Below are 24,458 nucleotides of genomic sequence, written 5' to 3'. Positions count from 1 at the left end.
GTATACGTATACGTACGTGTGTATATATATATATTTTTTTTAAGTAGGCTTCACACTCAGGCAGAGCCCAATGTGGGGCTTGAACTCATGACCCTGAGATCAAGACCTGAGCTGAGATCGAGTCAGATGCTTAACCAACTGAGCCACCCCGGCGCCCCTAGATAAATATGTATTTGTTGAACATAAGAGTAATGGACAAGAGTACAGGGACAAGAACTACCATGGAGCCTGTGGGGAACTCTGGATCATTCGGGATTCTTGGACCATAAATAGCAAGGCAGACGGTGGGAGCTGACATCCTGCAAGTATTCATAGCTCTTCCTAGCACGTGGGAAGCGCTCACTCAGTGGCAGTGGCTATGACTTTAATTTTCAGTGGTTATTAGGTAGATGTGTGGCAGTCTCTGTGGCAACACGTCTTTAATACAGAGTTCCAAAATATGTGTGCTCTTTAAGAGTCAACCTCTACCTTAATATCATTTTGCAGAAGTTACCACAACTTGCTAATTTGAGCCCTACCGCAAAGAATTCTGCTGATTTTAAAATTTACTCAGTCTGCCCCCTCTCCACTTTATTAATTAGAAAATCATGATCTCACAGGAAAGTCAACAGCTAACGGAGAGGTTAGCCTCCCACATGCCGTTGTGTTAGCGGTCGATCTACGGGAAATTATTTCTGTAACAAACAGAAGAAAATAAAGTCTTAACAGCCTCAGATCTAGCATACCATTTTTAGAAATGCCCTCAAGTTTAGCGAAGCAGTTTTACCCTTTCTTCTTTTAATCCCTTAAAGATATTCTCACCGACATTATAGTTTCTCTTACGTTCATGAAGAAAACATCATGGGCAGGGGTCCTAAGGCTGAAAACCCTTGGGTGACTTTGGTTGTTTCTGAGTTTACCCCTACATTATGTATGAGTCACGATTTAATATTAGAGACTTCACACAAAAGGAAATAATAGTTTGTATCCATGGTAACACCGTATCCTTTACCTGATCTTAAGCTGGCAGTGAAGTTAACTTGTCTCTGCCACAAGAGTAGTGAGCTGGTTGGCTTTCATTTGTATTTTTAAGTATACAAGGAAAGAATGTACATATCGCAAACTCTCATTTATCTTCCAGTTACCCTGAATTTATCGAGGCAAAATTTACATATAATAAAAATACTCTCTTTAGGGCTACAGTTCTATGAGTTTTGACAAATCGATAGATACACTCATGTAACCAAGACCACAATCAATATAGGATTGTCCTGTCACCCTCCAGAAATTCCTTTGTGTCTCTTTTTAGTCAACCCAACTCCGAGCAACCACAGATTTTTTTTTTCTACCCGTCATAGTTTTGCATTTTCCAGAGTGTCATATGAGTGGAATTACATAGAATGCAACTGTTGAGTCTGGCTTCTTTCAGTTAGCGTAATGAATTTGAGATTCCTCAAATTTGTTGCTGTATATATCAGGAGTTCATTCCTCTTTATGCTGGATAGTATCCCAATGTAAGGAAGAGCCATAATTTGTTCATTTGGTCACCAGCTAATGGACATTTGGGTGGTTTCCTCTTTGGGGCTAATATGAACAAATGTGCTGGCAACATTCACTTACAGACTTTTTGTTGGGACGTAAGTTTTCATTTCACTTGGGTAAAAACCTAGGACTAGGATTGCGAGTTCATATGGTAAGTGTGTTTAACTAAGAAACTGCTGGAATGTTGCCCAAAGTGTCTATACCATCATGCATTCCCATGGGATACAGGAGAATTCCAGTTGTTTCGTGTCCTTGTCGGTCAGCACGTGATCTGATCAGCCTGTGTTGTTTCACTTGTCTTTTTTTAGCCACTATATAGTAAGTGTAGAATGGCATCTCATTCTGGTTTTAATCACACTTGAATTTAAACAATACTTGTATTTTCGTTCATGAGGATAGGTCAATATGTCATAATTTTAAATAACCAATTTAAAAATCAATTCCTTTCGAAGCCTTGTGTAAATCACATTGACAGGACTGCTAAATATTCACATAACAACAGGATCCCATTATAAGCTGCTGATCGTAAAACTGTGTGTGACTGATGATGATTATGTCAGAAGGGTCCCTCGTAAATACTTTGAGCCAATGCTTTTTAATAGTGTTAGCAAATGTCATCTGAAGACCAACTGCCTTTAGGCCAGTAAACCATTGGCCCATGTAGAGCAGTGGCTTTCTAACAGTCTTGGCTTGACATTAGTAAAGACCAAGGCTGGCTGTCTTGACAACTTTGAGCAAGACAGGACAAAATTTGGGACAAGAGGATTATCATGATCAACAGCATCTTAGAAATTAAGTAACAAGTGTTTTCCCCCCTGGGCTTAAAAGGGAACGTATGTATGGTTTTTCTGTATCTGTCTTACAAAACCTCACCAATCTAGACCAATCTTACAGAAGGAGACAGACAAATATAATACTGCTATTTCCCTAAAATATACAGCAACCCCAGCTAGTTTTGCCAAAGGTTGGTCAAGAGTTGGTCTTTGGGATAGATATTAAGAAAGAAATGAAAGTGTGTTGAAATGACATCAGCGAGTGTGTCTGACCACTTAAGCATCTCTTCTGAAATCTTCTCTAAAACTGTTCAATTGCTTAGTAAGTACTTTTTAGAAGAGATAATGAAAAGTGTGTGCTCATTTCCTCTCCCAAGTTCACATGCAGTGAAGTGTCACGTGTTCCTGTCAAAGCCAGGATGATATCACGGCAGCAGGATTGTGCCGTAGGTGGTGTTTCTGACCATCAGAAATTTCAGGGAAGGACAGGTGAAGTGAGCTGTATCCAGGAAAATTTTAGACGCTTTAAAAAAATTTTTTTTCTGGAAAATAAAAACCCTGCCCCTTAAAAATTATAAGAATCCTCGAAAGCCCATCAGGCCCATTGCTTCCAGTGAACTTCAAACGGTGTTTCTGTGAACAACTTGGGAGAGGTTCTATAGGTGAAGAACACAGACAGATGTAGCAGGACTTTGCAACAGGAGTTTCTCTGTTTCCTTGATAATTTTCCATTTTTGTTTTCTGTTTTTATTTTCTTTCTGAAATGCCCACCAGTCAGATAATGGACCTTCCTAGGCTCATGCTATGTGTGTATTATCGTTCTTCTCATGTTATCTGTTTAAACCGTGTCTTTTATCCTTTCCTCTGAAGTTTCTATTTGATCATCCGGTTATTTTATTTCCAAATGTTCTTTTTCTTCTTCGATTACTGTCTTTTCGTGCAATTTTTTTTTTTTTTTTTTGGTTTCAGTATCTTCTCAGATCTCTTTGAGAATACTAATTAGAATGCTTAAAATTCTTTTTGTTCCTGAGTCATTTCTATTTATTCCAGGATTGGGTGTTTGCTTTTGTGTCTCAATCTGTCTCTTGGCTGCTACAGGTTTCTTTTCGCGGGGTGATGTTCGCTGGGGTGCTTCTCTCTGGGAGGGAAGGGATTACTTCCCCAGGAGCTATGGGGGCGGGTCTGCTGGCTGCTGTGTCCAGCTCTCCTCCGCTCTCCTCCCAGGCCAAGTCTCCTCCCACACAGTGGTGCACTCACTGCTCACCACCAGGCTTTACTTTTGGGACAGTTGGGGATTCTGGACAGATGCCAGAATCTCCCATACATGAGAATTCCCTGGAACTCCCATCCCATTCTCTTTGCTCTTTTAAGTTTATTCACTGACAGCCATCTTAATTGAGTTTCTGGAGGAAGAAAACCCAAAGAGCAGATAAACATGTACTATGTCTGACATCTTGAACAAGAACGTGTTTCAGGGGCTTTTAACTTTAATCCAGTCCTCGAATGAATTCTTGATTAACGTGCGGGCCAGTGAAGGAGGCAGGAGAAGAGTGTTGCAAATGATTCTGGCTGTCCAGAAATCCATAGGGAAAGGAAGGACAGCAAGCACATTGTATAGACATCTAAGAGGAAAGGACATGGGAACTGAAGGCAGCATGTTTTAGAGTAAAGACAGCTGCTTCAGGATTGGGAGGCAGATGCACAAATTAGAAGGGTTTTAGGGTGAAGGAAAGGAAGGCATGTAGTCAGGAGAAGGCAACATGAAGAGGCTGAAATCTGTAATAATGCTAGAGAAACGGTTAACTTTTTGTCCACTCTGCTTTGGTTGTTTGCCCTAGAAGAGTAGAAGAGGCAGGGAATTGGGGGGGGGGGGGGGGGGAGGGAATGCTAATGGTGTGGAGGGGGCAAGCCTCAGCTCAAATGGATGTGCACAGAGTAGAGGAATAAAAGCTGTTCCAGGTGGAAGGTGGGAAGGATGTGCAGAGGTCATGGAAGACACAGTGGGGAGAACAGTTCTTCTAATGTAGTTACAAAAAATAAGGAAAATGACACAAACATACACATAGAAGAATAAGAAAATGGAAAAAGACATTTTTCTAAAGGAAGAAATTCAACATTCTTATAAATGACAAATTACATTTTAAGAGCTTTTGTGAAATATTTAGGTAAATGAACTAAGGATCGATTAGTTTGGAATTTAAGTTGCAATGTATTGTGAGGATTTCCTTCTAAGTAGGGTTCATGAATCTCAAAAATGACAGTTAGAAGGAAGAAATCACACATACATCATGATCTGGTTGTGTACTCCTTCCAGAAGAAGCACATAACAATATTATCATAATATCTTTAATATATGAAGCATCAGTACAGAAAATAATTCAGTATCACTGGACAGGGCAAGAAAATCGCATTATTTAAAAAAAAAAGAAAAAAGAAAATCACATTATTACAGTGTAGAGAAAGAGGCTTTCTTTTAGACTTTCATGTGTAATTAGTAAAACCTTTAATCTTAAAAAGTTCAAAAAATATGTGTGTGCATAAGTACACACACACACACACACACACACACACACACACATCTGGAATCTATACAAGGTAAGGGCAGCAGAGACACAGCCTGTGTTTATTTGATTCTATTTCAACTTCCTAAACGACGTTTTTTTTTTTTTCTTTCTGAATAGAAAACAATTCATAAGACATGGCCCACATTCATATTAAAAGTCTTTCACCTCTGACTAGAATAAGAAAACTTAGGGGCACCTGGGTGACTCAGTTGGTTAAGTGTCCAACTTCGGCTCAGGTCATTATCTCATGGGCTGTGGGTTCGAGCCCCGCGTCGGGCTCTGTGCTGACAGCTCAGAGCCTGGAGCCTGTTTCAGATTCTGTGTCTCCCTCTCACTCTGTCCCTCCCCTGCTCATGCTCTGTCTCTGTCTCTCTGACTCTCTCTCTCTCTCAAAAATAAGTAAAACATTAAAAAGAAGAGTAAACTTATGAAACATACACATCTCTCAGATGATGTGGCTTTACAAAGTTTTGAGGACCGGACATGATGGTTCACAACAGCCATATTTGGGGTCCATTATTGTCTTCCTTTCTTTTTACTTAACTATCCCAGAGTTTATAGTTTCATTTTGTACCCATTCCTCAGCCAGGTACCTTGGGGTGATGCATTGTAATAGCAGCCCGTGAGACACTGATGATAATCCTCATTCATAACTCACTGGCACCTTTCATTAGGCGGTTAAGTCATTTGGAGAGTTCCCGCTGGCAGCGTGTGTATTTTCTAACATTTGCAGGCCGTATCCTGGCACATCCGAAGAGGGTACGTATCCCACTTGGGTGTGAGACTCCTGGAGTGTTGTTAGGTACATTTGGAACCAGAAATAGAAACCAATTCTCCGATTCTTAGCCCAGCACTTTACATCACAAAGCCCTACCGGTTCGAAATGATCATACCTGACATGTGCACAGGGGTCTGGAAGTTTTAAAAGCACATTCCCGTTTGACTGGGGGCAAGATACAAAAATTAAAAGCAAAGATAAGGGAGAGGAGACCACCCCAAGTTTGTTTTTGGGGTTTTTTTTTTTGTTTTTTTTTTGTTTTTTTTTTTAGCAGTTTCACACAAGGTTGGGTCCCAGGGTATCTTGCTGTTTTCTTTGGACCGAGACCATAAGATAAGGAGATAAGCTAGCTGCCTGTATGCCAGCTGAGCCATGCCAAGCTCTTGCACCAGGAAATAAAAACACTGAACCAGCAGAAGGAAGAGCTGGCTCCAGCCTGACTCTTTTCTGTACAACTTTGCATCAGTCAGCCCCTCGGAACCTCAGGTTTTTCATGTGGACCGTGGGTGCTGCCACGGGTCTGTTGGAATAAAGTGAGATCATGTATGTGAACGCCTTTGGGACGGCTGTTTTACAAAGTGTGATCGCCCCATTTCTAGTGAAAATGTGAAGAATTGTAGGGGGTTAAGGGAAGACCCAGGATGTGCAGGGCACGTCTGGACACATCCGAGTTTCCTAACAGCAGGGTGGCCTTGCTCCCACACCCCTTCTCTGAGAGGGCCCCTCCCCACGGTTAATTCACCTCAGTATACTCAGTGCTCACAGTTCAGGAGCATTTGAAATGCGAGTGCTTATCTCAGTGTCTCAGGGAGGAAATTGAGACCTAGACATGTCAAGTGACTCGTCCAGAGTATAACCTGTTCCTGGCAGAGTCAAAGTGCCAACCCAGGTCTTTCTGACCACAGCCCCCATGTTCGGTCTGTTACTCCAGAACCTTCTACAGTATATTCTAGAAGTGGTGCTCCAGAACTGCAGTCGTCAGGGTAGCCGAAGACCAGTGGGCTGTGCCCTTGCTGTGCTTGTTGATTGCTAGCGAAATTACTGGCAAGAACCCGCTGCCTGTTTTCTGACTCTGCCACGGCCCCTCATTTGGGCTTTGCATCAGCAGAGTAAGAGCTACCAAAAAGAAAATAACAAACATGCGGCTGTTATTTCTTAAATTTGAACTGCAAAAATAAATCTCTTCACTTCGGGGAAGGGAAAAAGAAGCCCTAATAAAACTTAACTATGGGAGGCTTCATCTCATAATTAGTTATCCAGCTCTTCCATTAATTAATGTGATCATCAAATGCATCCTCATTAGTAATCATCCCTTCTAAAAATAATGAGGCTAGCACAGAAATCGATGTAGGAGCCGGGGGTAGAAATAATGACATTGCCCTGCAGACCATTAAAATCATTTGGCTTCTACCTTGTAACTGCTTTTCCCCAACATCTACAACGGGAGATACTGTATCTGCAGCCTTTCCCAGGATAAAGCAACTCCCCTTTTCCCAACACTGTCAGCTGCAGTCCTTGGATGACCTTTGAACGACCCTCCCTTCCACCACCTCTTTTGGAAATTGCCTCCTGACTTCAAGGCCATATCACATCAAAAGTGCCAGATTTATAGTGAAATGGATCTTTTCTTAAACGTAGTAAATCAAAATGAGCTTTTGCTGCAGACACATGCTGGCCTTTCGCTCTGTTTGACCGTTGTCGCCTCTCCCCGCCAGCCACCGACGCTAAAATGAATCCTTGTGGTCTGGCCTTGACTTCTTTTCTCTGTAGTCCGCCAACACAAAGAAGCGGCCTCGTCCCCGTGGCGCCCCAAACCCGGGCCAGCACACCCTGCCGCCTGTATACAGCAGGTGACCCGCTCCCGGGCAGATTGGTGTAATTATCCGGCTCTCAAATTGGGCCCCAGTGGGAGAGAGCCGTGCCCCAAGGCTTTCTCCATGCAGCTAGTTAGGAGAGGAAACATAAGGGCTGCAAGACCAGCCGATCTCCTCCTTGGAAATGAGCATGAGCCCAGTGGAGAGGAAAGGGGAGAACTGTAGTAGAAGCAACAATGTAACGTGCAAACAAAGAAGCAAGGAGACTGAGTCAGAGGGAAAAATTCCTCTTTATCTGAGAGGAGAATAAAGAGCGAGGAAGACAAACATGGCGGGGGGCATTCCCATTTTTCTGGGTCTAGGTTTGTCACTTTCATTTTTGTTTTATTTTCCTTTTCCCAAAAGAATATACACTCAATGCAGAAAACTTGGAAACATAAAAGAAGCATAGACAGGAGACAGAAATCGTTCCTAGTTTCACCACCTGGATACTGCCCTTTTTAACATTTATGTTTCTCCTATGTTCTTTCTCTCTAATGCATGCCCGTGCATGCACACGCATGCGCGCGCGCGCGCACACACACACACACACACACACACACACACACACACACAGTGTTAATCCTTTCCCAAAACTGACCGGTGGAATAGCCACATTCAGTCAGTCCGCATTTCTGGAATTGTAACCAAAGTGTGAAATTGGGAATTCAGTTCCAAGATGCTAGATGGTTAGTTAAAGACTATGTTTTCTCCTCTGTTTAACAAAGCACCCCGAATAGTCATCAAGGGAAACGTAAACAAAGTTAGTGCCCAATCTGGCCCTCGCTTTATAGACCACCCATTTCATTCAGTGGATCTCTGGAAAGACCCTGCCTCCTGAATTTCTTGTTTTGTGCACACTCCTCAGTTGGGTACTGATCTCCGTTTTAGTGCTTTCTGGGTGTCTCTGTGCCTGCCTCCTCTCTCTGTCTCTCTCTTCCTCCCTACCTCCATCTTTCTTTCTGTCTGTTTCTGTCACACACACACACACACACACACACTCACACACACTTAGGAGACAGCCACGACACCTTTATTTTCTGGCGGTACTGGGAAGATAGAAAAGGAGAGTATATTCGAACTCGGCTGTAGGTCTCCGAGAAAGGGGTGCTACAGGTAGTGCTTGAGAGCAGAGTGACTTTTCAAAGCTTTATTATCACTTTCCTTCTCCTTCCTCCTGTTCTTTCAATTTATTCTGCCGTCCTCCCCCGTGCATACACGCTCCACCTTTCATGTCCTCCTCCACCACCGCCACCTTAATCCATCTTAAGCCAGGTATTACTCAGGTATTCCAGTCAGAGGAGTTCCATTAGCAAGCGCGGGGACTCTCACTCGCCGTATTAGAGGTGTGTGTTTTCACCCGTGATTTACATTCTTCCCTGAGTAAGTCCTTTCCTGAGCCGGTGCGTGACAGTCTGTGATCATTCAAACACAGAGGTTACTCTGCAGGTTTGTCCTTCACTAATTCTCTGGGCACCTTGTCTTCTTTCCTCCTGGGTGGGTATTTCGCCGCCCGTGGTTTGTAGTTCTTAAATTGTGCGACTCACGATTGATTTCGGGAAGGTTTTGGTAATGACCTCTAACTGTAAAGTCCATAAAAAAAGCTATAGTGCTGAGTTTCTCTCTACAATATAATCTTCCCCCCCAGTAATCCTCCCGTTTATCATGTGGGGGGAAGGGAAAGAGGGGGTTATAATGTAGTCTCACTACTCCACATCTGAGCATATGAGCTCAGATTGATTTCAGAGAACCACCAGGTCATTAAGGGCACTCCCAGGTCTCACCCTGCCCCTATAGGCCCTCGGGTCTTAGACGATTAGGCTGGTCTTTCCAGTCAGCTTTTCTGTCCAGCTGGTGACGGACCTGCTTCCTTTTAAGTCCACAGTCTGCTGGCCATTTCTCATGAAAAACCCATGCTTTGTTTTGTCTGTGGGGTCCACGCACAGTAAAACAGCAAGGTAGAATGAGATGATAATGGGAATTCTGCTTTACGTACAAAATCTGGACTGGATATGGGCTCGGTTTTACCAAGGTTGTTACAGCAAGACAACCACAAAATACAGAATATTAAAACCAGCAAGGGTGGGGCGCCTGGGTGGCTCAGTCGGTTGAGCATCTGACTTTGACTCAGATCATGATCTCACGGTTTGTGAGTTCAAGCCCCACGATGGGCTCTTTGCTGACAGCTCGGAGCTTGGAGCCTGCTTCAGATTCTGTGTCTCCCTCTCTCTGCCCCTCCCTCTCTCTATTTCTCTCTTTCTCTCTCTCAAAAAATAAACATTAAAAATTGACAAAAAAACAGGAAGGGCGTTAGCGAGCCCCTATTCCGGCATTACTTTCTGCTTGTAATCAAATGGAGAGGTCCATTCACTGCGCTAAGCACCCCACCACCATTCTTTCACCTCTGCTGCCCCAGGCTCCCAGTTTCTGGTCCTCAGGTCCTCACTCCATCTTCCCCTACATCCCCGCATTCTGAGAAACTTGTCCTTTGCATTCCTTTGTACCCATCTCCCATCCCCCTGAAAAGTGAGTTGAGGCACAGGGGTTATTTTCCCCCACCAGGTTAACTAAGTGTTCATTCCTTTTTTCTTCTGACATCGCAGTTGAAACTAATGTGAGCACCTAAGACCAGTCTCTCAGGGCTAACACAGTACTTCGTATCCGACAACTATCTGAATAAATGAGTGAAGAAAAGAACAAATTGTTGGGTCACTGCGCACAATTTATTCTGTGACAGAAAACTCTCAGCCAGCTTCCCTGTGTCCTAATCTCTGCTGCTTTTCCCTACACATGCCCAAACAAGTAATAATCCTCTCTCCCTGACTGAATGGAACTGGCTTTCTGAGAAGTCTGTGTTGAAATAGAAGGCTTCATGGAGTCCTCCTGTCCTTAGAGGTCATGCATGCTCCCTGCTCCCTGATCTCTCGGGTCCCAGGGAACTTGCTGGCCCCTCATCTCCTCTAGTGCAGCCAGTGAGGCTCCCTTGGGGCTCCCAGAGAATGTCCGCTCGGGGAGTGAGCGCAGAGTTTCCATCCTGCTGACTGGGCGTGTGTGTGGTCGCAAATGTTTCTGTGCACACCACACCCTTCTACCGCCAGAATGGCTTTTAGTGGGCCCTAGGAAATGATATTCTTATTTATTCATTCCATGCTTATCAAGGAACCAGGGATCAGAAACCACAGGGAAGAGGCCTCCAAAGCAGGCAGTACAGTGCTTAAAATTGCCTTCTAATGGCTTTTCCTAATATTGAGAGTGACATTATGTGACAAATTGAGACTGAAAGGACAATAGGGAACATGCCCACCTCGCTCTTTAGTGGAAAGACCCTAAACTATGTCAGGAAATAAAGGACAATTTTCTAAGCAGCTCTGACATTCCCTTCCTGCTGCTGTTCCTTCCAGTGTTTGTAGTCTACCAAGACTTTCCGCGGAACTCAGCCCCCGTAAGTTTGATAGGACGTAAATGGAAAACTGTGCCTTTCACATATACCTGGAACATGTACAAAAAATAATCTTACGCTACATCTTAAAGCAAATCTCTGCAAACTTCAAAGGAGCACTCTCGCATCTTCTGACCACAGCACAATTGTTAAGGAATCCATGTCACTAAAGATAACTAAAATAAGTCTTATGCATTTGGAAATTTCAAGGCACACATCTAAACCCACAAATCCAATGAAATCAGAAATGGAATTTTAAAATACCCACAAGTAATTGATAGTTAAATTACAACATAGCAATAACTTCTGGGATGCAGCTAAAACAGAACCTAGAGGAAACATTAAAATTTTTATTATTTTTTTGATGTGTATTTATTTTTGAGAGGGAGAGAGAGAGAGAGAGAGAGAGAGAGAGAGAGCATGAGGGGGGGGAGGGGCAGAGAGTGAGGGAGACAGAATCCGAAGCAGGCTCCAGGCTCTGAGCTGTCAGCGCAGAGCCCAACGCGGGGCTCAGACCCATGAACAATGAGATCATGACCTGAGCTGAAGCCAGACATTTAACCGACTGAGCCACCCGGGAACCCGCACTTTAAATGTATGTTTTGACAAGAAAGAAAAGTAGAAACAGGAGTAAGCATCCAACTCCTACTAAAAAATATAAACACAAAGAAGGATGATAAAAATATAGAAATGACTAGCAAACAGCCATACAATAGAGAAGATCAACAAAGCTAAATGCTGTTTATTTGAAAAGACTAATAAAAATGGAAAATCTTTGGTAACAGTGATTGCAAAACAAGAGAGAGAGAGAGAGAGAGAGAGAGAGAGAGAGAGAGAAGGACCAGATAATACTAAAAATTAAAACGAGGTATGACTGCATATGTGGCAGATTAAAGAGATGTGAGATCAGAAATGATAAAATTTTAAACTGAAGTGATATAAATTCCAGGAGGAAAAAAAAAAACCTTATCAAAATTAAATCAGGGGAACAAAGAAAGCCTGAACCATATCAGTAAAAATCATTAAAATCTTAACATTAAAGCAACAGACCCAAAATGGCTTTAGGGTCAAGTTCTACCAAACACTCTCTTTTATAAACTTCTTCAGAAAATAGAAAAGAAGGAAACACATCGCAACTAATTCATAAGGCAAAGGTACTTGATACCAAAAAGGGGCCAGGATGGTTAAAAAAAAAAAAAAAAAATTGGGGGGGGGAGGAGGTTATAAGTCAGTCTCACTTAGGAACATAGATTTAAAATTCTTTTTAAAAAGCTAACTTAATCTGGTATTTTATAAACCACCCTATTGGATTTATCCCAGGAATTCAAGGTTAGTTCAACATTACAGAAAGCCATTAACGCAACATATCCCATTAACAGGATTAAACTAGAATAATCAGTCTAATAGCTACAGAATATCCACCCGTGATTTACAACTAAAATAGCCAAAGGAAAAAGGAAGGTTTTAACAACTTGCATTAAAAGAGAACGTTCTGATCTGGTTGAGGATTATCCACAGTGAACTCAGTGGCAAAACAAGTGATTATTTTTTAACTCTCCCAGAGTAATCCTGACACGATCTTTTTTCATCTTGACAAAATTACTTGGACTAGAAAGGAACTGCTTTGTGTGACTTGCTTTCTATCATAATTTACATTTTCAAATTGTCGTCTGGAAGCAAAAATGGTTACTGCACAAAGTCTACCAGCAGACCCTAGAAATGGTTTCCCTATTCTTTCCTTTTGAAAAATTAAAAGCCATTAACACTAACCTGGGCGTTATCCCATGTTTCTAGAATGCACACTTAACTAGCCATTTATCATGGATGATGATCTTTTCTGTGGCATCATTGTCAGGAGGGGTCGTCTAGCTGACTTCAGCAAAACCTGTGATTGAAATTGTCATTAAAGGTACATGGGTAGACTTCCTTCCACCCGTAATGTTAAGATGCATGCAGTCGCTGGTCTTGAATGAGGGGATTGCTAAGGCTGGAGAAACACTTCACAGGGTAGATTGATATTAAGTGTAAAGCCACAGCTCTAATTTCTGTTAATTTTTATACCTTGGGAGCCTTTTTTGCTGTTATCATTCATGGCCATGCTGACACCATTTATTGTAAAGGGTCTCAGTAATTCCGCTCCCTTCTTTAATGCTTCCTATATTTAATGTTTCCAGAGCAGAGAAGATTGGTTTAAAATGGTAATTTTCTGTCTGCACTTTTGAGATCCATGCAAGATGGCTGGTGCTGCATTTTATTTTACCAGATAGAATTCAGCCCAGGTATTAAGAGTAGGGGGCGTCCTTCACAGTGACAGTATTTGCTGAGGCTTTTTACTGTTGCTGCTGCTACTGTTGTTTTTCCCTTAAAGATGGTCTGCGGTTCAGAGACAGAGAAAACCTGAGATAGTCCAGGGGCTGAGTAGCTGTCGCAGGGTCCACCTGCGGTGGTTAAAGCCCCTGAGGGAACCTGCTCTTCCCTGTGCCTGCAGCTGTCTACCTTGGGCTTGGCCCTGGAGTAGGGAACAGGGAAAACTTGGAGATCTCCGAAGGTTCTAGTTACAATGAGACTCCTATCACTTGGGCTTCCAGACCAGATTCAGTGTATTGAAATAACTTGGAGACTTTGGGGGCAGCAAGCCACCTTCCCCCGCCTCACACCTCTTCTGTCATAGATGAATGTGCCTTTTTATTTGCAGATCTTGCCCCAGTGGCTTCTAAAGATCCCAAGTGCTAAGTTCAAGGGCTATCCTCCTTCTCATCCTGCCCCTAGATGTCCTAGTCTCCTACTATAAAGAAATGATAACTTGTGTTAACAAAGAAGACATGGCAAAGTTGCAATCATTGAATTAGCTTCCCTCAAGTTCAGTGGTTAATCGGGTGGTAAGTCATAGAGGCGGTGAAGGCCTTCTAGACCCACAGCAGAGAAAGTTTCCCATCCTTAGGCGTCTAGCGCTGATGCAGAGATAGAACTTGCGGCCATGTTCTCTCACTTCATTTTTCTGCAGAACGTGTTAGATCGTTACAACTTTCTCACCATTATGATTCAAGTTAAAGCTCTCAAGACCCCAACACACGTTCTTATCCCATAACCATTAAGTCCAAAGCTGCTTTCCTAAAACTGCCATCGAGGAGGTCAGTGATGATGGTAATACCTGAATGAATTAGAATTAGCATTAATTCTGCATTAATTAGCATTCATAATTAGTTAATGAATCTAGAATGAGCATGGCTTGGCTTCCCAGGAGCTAAACTGAATGAGGCCCAGATCACTTTGGATAAGCCACCTCCAAAGATGGGCACGGGACTTTGGTCAAAAGTCACCCATAAAGGCTTTTCTAGCCATAAGCTCTGACCATGACTCGGTTATAAACCCTGCAAAGAAGGAACAAATCTCTATTGGCCTTTAGCACACGGTGCAAGACCCAGCTGTTCAATCAAGTTCTTGTTTGAAGTGAGTGGGCCAATCTGGCAGGAAAGCATGTTACTATTTTAAATTTCTACATTAACAGCTGTACATGTGCCCAGAGACTGGGGTGATGACCACCTCATATAACTGGGAAAAAAAAAAAAAAGTGATAGGCATAAATAAAATCCCAGCAAATTGGATTATCATTTGCAGTGGAATTGCCAGCAAAGGCAATGGAGAGAATATCACTGACATATACTCCTACTTCAGCAAAGCATTTGATGCCTTCTCTTGTGAATTGCATGAATGGTGTTAATTCGAGTTGGCTGGCCCTGCATTTTGAAAATTGGCTGAAGGTGGGTAACCAGCCTGGCCGGGGTGGGGCTGAACCACAGCCCTTTCTCTTAGAATACTAATCCCCAGAACGGCCCGCCCAGTCCACTCACAGTAAGCTAAAAGTCACTTGACCTTGCTGGGTCTTAGCGTCTCCACTCTAGCGAAGAAGATAAGAATAGCACTTTGATTTAACTTGGCGCCCTTTGCCATTCAAGGAGCCTCACATACTTAATGGATGTTCTTTAGTTCCACAGTACCCCACTGGTGAGTATGGTTGTCTTTAACATGTGAAGAAAGTGAAAACCAGAAAGCTGAAATGAGCCTGCAAATTACACTATGAAAAAAGAAAAATCATTTGAAGAAAGGAAAATAGGTTTTAGGGCCTGCCAAACCGCTTTCGCCTCGGCTTTTCCTGTATTCAGTATTCAAGAAATTAATTGATGCGTTGTTTTTCAAATGATAAATTATTCCTCATGACACAGTTGTGAGAGAAAAGAGGAGACCAGAGCAGTAAAGTGTTTTGCAGGCCACACAGCAAGTCAGCAAGAAAGCTAACCATGCTAGCCTTTGAAATGCTAACTAGTGGCTTATTTTTTGCCTTTTCACCAGTATTTGGAAATATGCATGTTTGTTTTTCATACTAATGTTGCTTTATCAGGATATAAAGTATTATGACCAGTAACCTCTTTGGATTAGAAAACTAAAAAGTATCTGTTTTTAATACAAGTCCCTCCTAGGAGGATATCCAAGTGAAAGAAATGGTCTCTAAAACCACCTCTGATGAAACCTGTCCTTCCCACCACCCCCTCCCCCACCAAACCCAGCAGGCCAGGGTCATGATCTCCCTCTCCTGCCCAGGCGCTGGGCTGCCTGCTGGGGGTGGGGGGGGGGGTGGGGGTGGGGGGGGGGTGGGGGTGGGGGGGGGAGGCTAGTGTAATTTGACACTCAGAGAAGATCCTTTCCTAAACATCCTCCTCTAAATGACAAAATTATTTTCAGTAATAATCATAACATAAAGTGAATAATAACAACCAGGAAGGAAACACAGACAGTGACATTCCTGTTGATTTTCACATATAATTATGCCTGTAAAAAAAAAAAAAACCCAAAAATTAAAACAGTGCAGTGTAAGGGAAAAAAATCTAGTCAGTAGGTTGTTGGTTTGTTTTAATCTAACAGTTTGAACTTGGATTACGGTACAGACAATAGTATGTAAATAATCGTCCAGTAAATAAGTGAGTTTTAATAAAACCAAATGAAAAAGTTCAGGAAACTATTAGTTGTACCACTGATGTAATATTTTCTTTGTCCTTTAGTTATAAAGCAAACAATTGAAAAATCATGCATTTCAGGGCACGTGGGTGGCTCAGTTGGTTAAGCGTCCAACTCTTGATTTTGGCCCAGGTCATGATCTCACGATTCCTGAGATCAAGCCCCCCATCCGGCTCTGTGTTTACAGTGGTGGGGCCTGCTTGGGATTGTCTCTCTCCCTCTCTCTCTGACCGTCCCCCCACTCACACTCACATTCTCTCTCTCTCTCTCTCTCCTCTCTCAAAAATAAATGAAAAAAGAAATACAACAAAAAGAACACGTTTCAATTTCTAAAACACTGAAAATTCAGTAAGAATACTTAACATAGGACCTAAAGGTTGCACTTTAGTGCAAAAATAAATACCACTCATGGTTCTCACCGTGTTTTACAGTTTACATTCTAAACATAAAAATTCTTTCCTGGATCCGGTACAATGAACTGAAGTAGCTCAGGTCCTACCTGTTAGTCTTTGTAATAGTCTGTGCTACCTTTGTTGATTTCAGATCTACTGTATCAATGTAGGGATGCCTGTACCCCTAATGGGATTGGAGACACTGTGTCCAGAACAGGCTCAATAGATTCTAAAGCCAGTGTGTGCCGCAGAGACCCCGCTGTGAGGTGGGGGCAGGGCAGGGAGGGCTGGGAGTGGGAGCAGAAACTGGACATTTTCCAATTTAGACTCTGCACAGGGTACGTTTGTTAAAGGCTGAGTAGTGAAAATGTGCTCATTTGAAGATTTCATACATACTAAATCCTAACAATAACTGCAGCAATTTTAGGACAACAAAGGAGTTTTTGTCAGAAGGGAGTGTTTTATCATTGATTTTTATGTAGAATTGCTGGGCCACAGTGATAATAAATGGATGGACCTTTAGGTCGTTTTTTTATTGTTACATTTTGTACAGTTGCACCTGTTTATTTCCTGCACTGAGATACACGGCTCCTGGGGCTCGGCCCTTGATAGCCCCCTGCCGCCTGCAGACTTAGGCCCCCAAATCCGCATGTCTGTGTTTCCCTGTGTTTCCCCACCTCTTGGTCACTCTTGAAGCCTTAATATTTATCGCTCCTGCTTCCCTTTGGAAATTTTGCAAATTTCTCACGAATCTGTGGACTTTTCTCTTTCTCTACAGCAAGGGAAATCCCAGCATCATGGGCCAGCCCCTGGGAACCCGGAAACACCCCTGCTCTCTGCGGTTGTGCACTTCCCCTGGTCTAGAGAATCCACGGCCTGTGCCCACGCCCTGCGAGATCTTGCTCAGATGTGTGCACACTGTGTGTCCTTCCATCAGACCCTTATTCACAGGTTCCAAGAAAGGCCCCCTTGCCAGAGCATCCTGGCCTGGGTGGGGCGGCAGGGCGCCTCATGCCTCAGGGTCTCAGGCATCCCCTGGAGGACCCAAACCCTTGAAAACACTTGCTTTCTCACCAGCCTCCCAGGAACGGCTCAGGCTTCCAGTGTACTGATGGTCACGAGCCTGGGGTGCATGGTCTTGACCTATGAGAGAGGGCAAGCCCAGTCGGGCCTGTTTGGGCTGTTTGGCTCTCTGGCTGACATTAGGATCTTGACAGCCAGGTCAGGGAATAGGGCAGCACTCCAGGCGTCTCTGGGCTGTAAATGACGCCTGATCCCATCACGAGCAAGAGATTGCCTTTCTGCCTAGCAATGAGAATGGCATTTAAAATTCAATATCAGAAAAGATATTGACGAGATTAAGGGCCTGAAGGAATTGATTTATGAGGAAAGACCCAAGGAATTAAATATGTATAGCCTGGTGTAATAGGATATTAGGCTCGGAGCACAATTTCATTTCTATGATCCAGTGTTCCTGTTATCAGTCATCTGAACGGTGGAGCTCTCTCTCCCGGAGATGTTTCTCCCCCAGGGGTCACCGTGCTAGAGGCAGAGCAGAAGGCACCGCGATTGATAAAACAGGCCACAGGCTTGGTTACCCTTGTCCCTTGCCGTAAATTGAAGACCAGTTTCATCCCCAGGTGGAGGCGGATGACATTTTAAACTAGAATAGATCTTGAGGAGTCTTACCACCTTGTGTGACAAGAAAATTCAGGCTAGTTCAATTCCATCTTTTTTTTTTTCTTCCCAAGGAGAGAAGTGAAAGTTGTTGCTACCAGGTGGTAAATGACTGTCCTTCCCCTGAGCCAGCTTTCTCTCCTCTGTCAGGAACACTGTTAGATGTGTTTGCCTTTAGGCACAGCCTTGCTTTTTGCATTATGGTAATATGCACTTGATTTTCCCCATCTCAGACTTTCCCTAACAACCGGGGATTGGCCCGGGATTCACAGAGATGGATGCAAAGCAGGCCCAGGTGACTTCATCAGCAGGACCTAAGGCTGACATTCCGAAGTGGTTCTGCAATCCGTGAGAACCAAAACAGGATTGAGAGGGCGGAGGGTGGCAGACAGCCTCTCCGCTGCCGTCCAGCCCGCTGCTCCCATGCGGTGCAGTTAGTAAATTTCTATCTCCTTTGAAAAAAAAGAGAAGTTGGAGGGTTTGGAGAGTACCAGTGGGGGGGGGGGCGGGGGGAGGGGGGGAGGAGAACAGTACACTGTGTTTGGGTAGCAGGAACTCACCAAGGAAGAAAGGATTAGTGCATGTATCCCGGCACCTTATGGCAGGACAAGGTGCCAGGGGTCTGGCAGAGCTGGCCGTAGGTGAGGTTCAGATTGCAGACTCAAATATACAGGGAAATCAGGTTGGAGGCAAGGGGCACTCACAGGGCGATGCTGGATACCCTCAGGCGTAGCCTAGATACGAAACCGGCTGCCCGGATTGGTCGGTCCAGACACAGTCGCATCTACCATGGCCTTTGGAAGTCCCTGGACTTCATTTTCTTAGGCGGTGTTTGACTGGCTTCAAAAGCACATCCCACTGAGTAGGGCATCTAATGTAGAGCAAAGTTACGGAGCTGGAACAACATTTATTAAAACTGAGTCAAAAGAGCAAAACCACATTTAAATTTAAATCGATGACCCTCTGTGGGTTCAAATATCTCCAGCCTTTTATGCACGAATCTAACCTTCTGTAATCTGTTAGCCATATCAAAACTTTACCTTGGTAGCACAATTATAAAATTCAAGGAAAGAAGACAAAGAAGGGGCTACGGTTTTTAACGCAGAGTTCAATCCACTGCAGAGTTCACAGAAGTGCACACAAAAGCATGTCTGCCACCGGGCTTGCTTTTAAGTGGACATGGCAAATGCCTAGGTAGAAGTCGTTGCTAGGAGGATTTTAAGTTTGGCATGTCCTGGTTTCCATTTTAAACTGACAGTGCCGTGTGGTTGCCAGGGTAGGAACCACGGTTTAAAGCAGGAAAATTGAGACGTGCGAGTGGTAAGGTCTCTCCCAGACAGTGTGGCCCTGGGTACATGGCTTAACCTTTGTGTGCCTACGACTCGCCCATCTGTAAAAATGGAGATGTGACCTCACTTATTCTGGGGCTCCAAATAACATTTGTAATGCTCTTTGAATTTGTCAGAGAGAAAGACCCATTACGCACTGAAGTCTACATCCCCAAAGAGCATTACAAATTATCCTATTAAATCAGTGGCCTGGAAATACCAAGATGTGTCAGGTGCGGCCTGTATTTACCTGTTATTGTCTGCCAGAGCGTTTGCACTTGATTGGCATATGGATAATTGTCTAATTGGAACACCCTCCCTTGTAACCGCCAAAAATTGGAATAGTGCATCTGCTTAATATCGTACTGTCCAATGTTGAATTGAAACTATGCTGTAGCTCAGCCAGTGCAACCGAGAGACTCTTCTGATTAAGTTCTAGGTGCCTGTGAACTTCTGTAATTGAGGCACGTTAGTACTTGAACATCCTACCTAGAAAGGATATGATACGGTCTCATAAATTTCAAGTGAAAAAGAACCAGGAAGGTGGACTTAAATTATCTAGTTGTGGACCATCTCACCACTGCTTTGAATACATAAATATTAGGCTCACGAGTGTATGCTTTGTAAACAAAAGAAAGCATTCATCTTGAAGAATGCAGAAAACAGCCTAGGGATGTTGATTGTATTTTTCCTCTGGTGGTGGTTTTGTTCTGTTTCTGGTGGAACATGGGGAAGAAGTTATAAAAGTATACATTCATTGAGTAGATTCCCTTAGCCTTTTAAGAAATAGTCCCCATTAGATTAAGAAGGCTATCTGGAACCGCCAGAGTAATGAATCAAAATGTCTTAAAATGTCTTAAATGGAGCTGCTCTTTTCCTCTGAAAGTTCCATATATCCATATGTCTCCATATGTCTAGAACAATAAATCACACGGTGATAGATTCTCAGGTAGTTTTTGTTATTGTGGTTGTTTTGGTTTTTGTCTATGTGTGTGCAGTTTTTGGTTTTGTTTTGTTTTACTAGATCATGGTTTAATCCCATAGCAGTGGGGAAATCAGAGGAAGCATTCATTCATTTCTGTACTCATTCATTCATTCAGCACCTACACTATGTGTCAGGGACGACCTAACGACTGACCCTGCCATTGGTGGGTATAGTCTCGTTGAGATACCTATGACAGGTAATCTTTCGTATGAAATGCTTTGGGAGTGTAGCAGTTCAGACAATTAACTTTGCTCGGATGATTGAAGGAGGTCTTGACTGCAAAAGAACCCAAGATACTGAATATGGTCCTGCAGCTTCTGCCCTGGATAAAGGCACCAGGCCAGATGGGCAAGTGGAAATTAAATTGAGCCCCCACATCACCACCAAACTATGTGCCCTAGTGAGGAGTCTTGTCTTCCTATTGGATGGGGCTATTTTCTAGTGCATAAAGTCATCCTACGGGTGGTACTCATCGAAAAACATTCTTTTCGATGTTGGCCTAAAAATGAGTAGGAGCCTGCCAAGCAGAACTCTGGGTAATGATCTTGTCACAGAGACATGAAAGGACCTCACACATCCAGGGAAGGATGAGATCAGGGCTTTGGATTTTCTCCAGTAGAGTTTGGGGAACCAAAAGTATTTTTTAATTATTATTATTGAAGTATAGTTGACACGCAATGTTACATTAATTTCAGGCATACAGCATTTTTTGGTGTTGAGTTGTATAAGTTCTTTATATATGTCAGATGTTAACCCTTTGTCAAATATGTTATTTGCAAATATCTTCTCCCATTCAGTAGGTTGCTTTTTTGTTTTGTTAATGATCTCCTTCACTGTGCAAAAGTTTTTTATTTTGGTGTAGTCCCAATAGTTTATTTTTGCTTTTGTTTCTCTTGCCTTAGGAGACACATGTAGAAAAAATACTGCTATGGCTGATGCCAGAGAAATTACTGCCTACCTTTCCTTCTAGGAGTTTTATGGTGTCAGGTCTCACATTTAGGTCTCTAATTCATTTTGGGTTTATTTTTGTGTGTGGTGTAAGAAAGTGGTCCAGTTTCATTCTTTTGCATGTAGCTGTCCAGTTTTCCCAACACCATTTATTGAAGAGACTGTCTTTTCGCATTGCATATTCTTGCCTCCTTTGTTGTAGATTAATTGGCCATATATATGACTATATATATATATATATATGTATATATATATGTTTATTTCTGGGCTCTCTGTTCCGTTCCATTGATCTGTGTGTCTGTTTTTGTGTGCGTCTGTGCCAGTACCATTCTGTTTTGATGACTGTGGCTTTGTAGTATATCCTGAAATCTGGAATTGTGATACCTCCAGCTTTATTCTTATTTATCAAGATAGCTATGGCTTTTTGAGGTCTTTTGTGGTCCCATACAAATTTTAGTATTATTGTTCTAGTTCTCTGAAAAATGCTGAGCCAACCATATTTTTTAAGCATGGGAGCACTTTCATTTTTTAGGAGGTCACTTCTGTGAGGAGTACAGGGTGAATGACAAGGGGGACAAGCAGAGCCAGAGGAGAGGAGAGGGGCTGCCTTAACTATGACAGTGAGGCTGGGAGGGAGAAAAGGCAGAGGACCGGGCAGGGAGGTTCCCAAGGTGATAAAAGGGGAGGGGTGGACTTCCGGGTTTTAGGAATGAGGCACAGACTGTAGAGTCACCCTGGTAAGGCATAAGCACGTAAGATGTGGAGTTGAGGCCATGGGTGTGAACAGAGCACCTGGGGAAGGTACCGAGCAGGAGAAGAGAACCCGGCATGCCAGTCGGCCAGTAGAAAAGCATCAGTGATTCCGTGACGATAGTTTGAGTGGAATACTCTAGATGGAAGTCACAGTGTGGTAGAATGAGGTTTAAATGAGCATTAAAGGAAACAGTGGCTTTTATCCCAGTTACACATTAGAATTCTCTGTTAAGGCATTTTTTTTAAACGTATCATTGCCTAGATATTCTGAGTTAATTGGTCTTCTTGAGGGCCCAAGAATCAGTCCTATTTTGAAAAGTTCCCCATATTAAGAACCACTGCCCTTGAAGTGTAAATGGAAGCCTCAGCAGCCAGCAAGCATCTGATGAGAGGTTTAAAAATCACAAGGGGTGTAGAGAAGTACCCAAACATATTTTCAGTGAATAACCTTTATATGATTAGACAACAATTAGAACTATCTGACAAATAGTAGAAAACCAGGTGGGTAATGCTAAGCGTTAGTGTGGCTGTGGGGCACGGGGACTCTCGTACCCCACTGGTGGTTGGGTGGACTGGCACAGACATTCGGCACAGCAGCTTGGGCAAATTGGCATCTTGGGTACACCCTAGGAAGCGGCATTTCCCCTGCTGAATGCCTAGGGAGTTCTGCCGCAGGTCCGTAAGCTACCATGCACCCGCATGTTCCACTGCAACCTTGTATAGAGTGAGGAGAGCTAGAGATAATCTGAGTGGCTTTCTCTGCGAGAGTGGATTAGGTATAACCGGGTGGATGTACCTCAGAGATTGTTGTACAGCCATCAGGAGCAACAGATGAGATACACACATATTAACAGGAATGGATCTTTAAAAAATAATCCCTAGTAAAAACATAAATAACAAGAGATACGACAACATCCCATAAAAATGCATGCTCAGGAAACAACAATATGTATTTTAGAAAAACACATTCAAACAAAGATGGAAACCATTGAAAGTGGTTGCCTACATATAAAGAGGAAGTGGGGATGAGAGAGAAAACATTTTATTTTTAAAAGTGTGATGCCACAGAGGGGAAAAGTATAGCCTGGGGAATAGAGTCAATAATAAAGTAATAATTTTGTGTGGTGACAGATGGTGACCACACTTATTGAGGTCAGCTCTGAGCAATGCACACATTTGTCAGATCACTATGTTGTATACCTACAACTAATATACCATTGTAGGTCGGCTATGCTTATATAATTAACATTTTTTATTTTTATTTATTTTTATTATTATTTCTTTGAGAAAGAGCGCATGTGAGCAAGGGCAGGGTAGATGAAGAGAGAGAGAGAATCTTAAGTAGGCTCCATAATGAAACCTTTTTGTAACCTGAAGTCTTCGTGGGGAGAAGAGTGTATTGGCAGCTTCTTCTGTGTTATCCAAAGACCTTTGTGCAACTTCGTTTTCAACGGCTGCATAGTTTCCCTTGAACAGATGCACCATCACTAACGCAGCCAACACCCTTCCGCTGGACATGAGTTGTTTCTGAGCGTTGCTACCCCCAGTGTGGCAGGGAACAAACCTAAGCTACCTACTCTTGAAGACGATTTCCTGTCCTTCCTTTGGCTCATTTTTAAAGGAGGTTTAAGGATCGGATCTGAAACTTGTCTAATATGTAAAAATTCACCGGGCGTCATTGAAAGTCAGAACACCAGATCCCCCGAGAGTTGTTCTGGGGCCAGTCAGGAATGACAATGAAGGAACAGAGTCACCCCCCAATGTTTGGAAGCAGTCATTTTAGGTACTTGTCACGGTGCCAGAGGACAATACGGGCTCCCCGGTTTCTGTGTTTCAATCAACTGATGCACAATTAAATCACACAAGGTGTTAAGGGAGCCGGTGTGGGACGTGTCTACTACCTCACGTGTCATTATGATACGGGCTGGTGGTGAAATAGGGTTTTTAGAGTATTGCAAGGATATCGCCACTTACGCTAGGGGGCACGAAAGTCGGTTCCTGAATTTACATCCAGTGCCAAAGGAGGGAACAGGGCAAGCCAGCCCAAGGGAAAGCAGAGTGTGTTTTTCTGAGTGCTTCCTAGTCCCCAACACACCCCAAAACTAGGTTTTAAAGACTTAATTTAATCCTTCCAGTTGGTGGGTTTAAGCATCAGAAATCCAGCGCCAGTGTTTATTCAGGCCTTGATAGTTAAGAGCTGGCCAGCAGCCGCACAGGCGGCTTGTCAAGGCCCCAAAGAAGCAGCCTTGATGTTGGAGACAGCCACCTTCGTGGCAGGAATGCACTAACATTTCAGATCATTAGTGCGGCATTTGTTATGTTCGGTAGCAGAAAAAATGCTCCTCTGTCTTTCCCGACTGGTCCTTTGTTGTTAAGAAGCTTTGAGCAGACACAGCCATTGCTACGGCCTGTTTGGAAGCTCTTGAATGTATTT

General features: G+C 43.2%; 1 protein-coding gene across 10 annotated transcripts in view; it reads left to right on the top strand.

Annotated features, from left to right (window-relative positions):
* The window catches only part of ENOX1 (ecto-NOX disulfide-thiol exchanger 1), a 579,844-nt gene that overhangs the window by 466,512 nt on the left and 88,874 nt on the right, over positions 1–24,458 (top strand). The gene's annotated exons all lie outside the window — the stretch shown is intronic.

Source organism: Neofelis nebulosa, chromosome 1 (assembly GCF_028018385.1).
Source record: "Neofelis nebulosa isolate mNeoNeb1 chromosome 1, mNeoNeb1.pri, whole genome shotgun sequence".
Classification (NCBI taxonomy): Eukaryota; Metazoa; Chordata; class Mammalia; order Carnivora; family Felidae; genus Neofelis; species Neofelis nebulosa.
This window is presented reverse-complemented; position numbering and strand designations above follow the sequence as displayed.